This window comes from Staurois parvus, unplaced genomic scaffold (assembly GCF_062004578.1).
Source record: "Staurois parvus isolate SC_StPar_1 unplaced genomic scaffold, SC_StPar_1.0 ptg000485l, whole genome shotgun sequence".
Classification (NCBI taxonomy): Eukaryota; Metazoa; Chordata; class Amphibia; order Anura; family Ranidae; genus Staurois; species Staurois parvus.
In genome coordinates, this window is record NW_028318281.1 from 149062 (window position 1) to 152202 (window position 3141).

The 3141-nt window shown below is 41.3% G+C and overlaps 1 pseudogene; it reads left to right on the plus strand.

Moving 5' to 3' along the window:
* The first annotated feature begins 1232 nt into the window (after positions 1–1232).
* On the plus strand, positions 1233–1905 carry LOC149452294 (radial spoke head protein 3 homolog B pseudogene; annotated as a pseudogene).
* The last annotated feature ends 1236 nt before the right edge of the window (positions 1906–3141 follow it).

Here is a 3141-nt window from a genome sequence, read left to right on the forward strand (position 1 = left end):
TATTAGTAAAGGAATGGTACTCACAAACAGCGAATAAAAACAGGCATGTAAGTCCTCCAAGGGACTTCAGAGACAAGAATCCAGCGCGAATCCCATCATGGGGGTAGGCACTCAGTACACTGACGCGTTTCGAAGGTCGTACCTTCTTCCTCAGAGCAGCTCTTAGGAATAAGGTACGACCTTCGAAACGTGTCAGCTGTACTGAGTGCCTACCCCCATGATGGGATTCGCGCTGGATTCTTGTCTCTGAAGTCCCTTGGAGGACTTACATGCCTGTTTTTATTCACTGTTTGTGAGTACTGCAAAGTGGGGCCCCCAGGCAATAGGGGATCATGGGGCCCCTGTGTCCTTGCCCAAACTCAAAAAAAGCCTATGAAAAAGGTACCAGGGGCATCTCATGGGGCCCCCTACTGACCCCGGGCCCTCGGGCAGTGCCCGAGTTTCCAAATGGTCAGTCCGCCCCTGTGACCGACCAGACAACCCAAGATCAAGGTACTGGTGTAAAAACATTTCCGTCTATTTATTTCAGTTCTCCATCTACCATTCATATGTCATTTATGCGTTGGCAGGAAGACCTGGATTCTTCCTAAAATATCAAGAAGATGCCTGTCTCCAGGACTTCTCCAGGGCTTCCCCCATTCTCTGGAACTCCCTACCCCAATCCATCAGACTGTCACCGTACTCTTCTCTTCTCTCAAGACCTCCTACTCTCTAGCTCCCTTGTCTCCTCCTCCCATGCTCGTCTCCAGGATTTCTCACGGGCTTCACCCATCCTCTGGAACTCCCTACCTCAAGCTATCAGGCTATCGCCTACCCTGCTCACCTTTAGGCGCACTCTGAAAACCCACCTCTTCAGGGAAGCCTACCCCGCCCTCAGCTAATTACTGAACTCCTGCACTCTTCCTACCACTCCATCCCCCACAGCTATTTCCTCCTGTACCACTATCCCCTCCCTCTTAGATTGTAAGCTCCAAGGAGCAGGGCCCTCAATCCCCTCATGTATTGAATCGTATTGTTACTGTACTGTCTCGTGTACTGTCTCCCATTATAATGTACAGCGCTGAGCAAACTGTTGGCGCTATATAAATCCTGTATAATAATAATCATCACAGCCCCATGTTACATGTACATTACCATGCCTGACACTTCACCCGGCATCCTTCCCCACAGAACCGGGTCCTAGTTCCTAGGAGAGGCTGTGAATAGTAAGCAGAGGACAGTCCAATAAACTTTACAAGATTTTACACTTTATAACTATGACGTCTGTATTAGCAGCTCAGAAAGAAGTGAGAAGTGGAACATACACATTCTACAGCCACCCCAAAGTGGTTCAAAACAATCGCAAATACAAGACAATACAGCCACCTATGACTGAAGAGACATATCATGGAAATGTTACATATGATAGAAGAGTGGTGTGTGGCAACACATATGCACAACATATACTATCCCAGGCAACTCAGCCAGATCCAGTAGACATTCAGAGAGCACAGGGACCACGTAGGAGAGCACCGGCAAAGAAACCAGACAAGACACTGATTAGACCCAAGACCCCGAAGCCAATGGAGGGCGGAACGCACACTGATGTGCCCGCTGTACCTGGAAGAGCGAGTAATGAAGAGAAAGATATGGAATGCCAGACAAATGCATTTTTGGACAGACCACCTACACCTTTGTCTATTCTGGCAAAGACAGGAGCTGACGTTGCCATAGATCTTGGAAGGAGAACTTTTTCACTTTGATCTGAAAGTTAAACCAGTACTGGAGGTGTTGATTGGAAAAACAATTGAGCAGGCTTTGCTTGGACACAACTATTTTGGGCCTCAAGGTCAAACCCTAAAAAATCTAAACTGCTTTTTAAAGATACAAATGCAAAACTACAATAAAAACCTAAGCAGGCCATAGATGGGTCAAAAATCAGCCGATTTTTCGGCCGAAAGAAAAATCGGCCAATTTTCGGATCGTTAGTGGGTTAATCAGTCGGACGTTTTTCGTGATTTTGACACTTTTTTTAATCAGTTATGTTGGAAAAAAACAGCTGGTTTTGTGCATAGGCCGATTTTCACGGCAATGATGGGCAAAACGGCCGATCTTTTTACTGATTAAAAAAATGCACATGAGCCGTGACCTGCAAGAAGAAGAAAAAGAAGAAGACAAAGAAAAAGAAGAAGAAAAGAAGATGAAGACAAAGAAAAGAAGAAGAAGAAAAAGAAGAAGATGAAGAAAAAGAAGAAGAAGATGAAGACAAAGAAAAAGAAGAAGAAGATGAAGACAAAGAAAAAGAAGGAGATGAAGACAAAGAAAAAGAAGAAGAAGAAGACAAAGAAAAAGAAGGAGATGAAGACAAAGAAAAAGAAGAAGAAGAAGATGAAGACAAAGAAAAAGAAGAAGATGAAGACAAAGAAAAAGAAGAAGAAGATGAAGACAAAGAAGAAAAAGAAGAAGAAGATGAAGACAAAGAAAAAGAAGAAAAAGCAGAAGAAGAAGTTGAAGACAAAGAAAAAGAAGAAAAGAAGAGGAAAATGAAGACAAAGAAAAAGAAGTAGTAGAAGATGAAGACAAAGAAAAAGAAGAAGAAAAAGAAGAGGATGAAGACAAAGAAAAAGAAGCAAAAGATGAAGACAAAGAAAAAGAAGAAGACAAAGAAAAAGTAGATGAAGACAAAGAAAAAGAAGAAGAATATGAAGACAAAGAAAAAGAAGATGAAGACAAAGAAAAAGAAGACAAAGAAGAAGAAGGTGAAGACAAGGAAAAAGAAGAAGATGAAGACAAAGAAAAAGAAGATGAAGACAAAGAAAAAGAAGAAAAAGAAGATGAAGACGAAGAAGAAGATTAAGACAAAGAACAAGAAGGAAAAGAAGAAGATGAAGACAAAGAAAAAAGAAGAAGAAGATGAAGACAAAGATAAAGAAGAAGTAGATGAAGACAAAGAAGAAGTAAAAGAAGAAAAGAAGTAGAAGATGAAGACAAAGAAAAAAAAGAAGAAAAAGAGAAAGAAGATCAAGACGAAGAAAAAGAAGAAGACAAAAAAAAAGAAGCAGAAAAAGGAGGAAGACAAAGAAAAAGAAGAAGAAAAAGAAGAGAAGATGAAGACAAAGAAAAAGAAGAAGTAAAGAAGCAGAAGATGAAGACAAAGAAAAA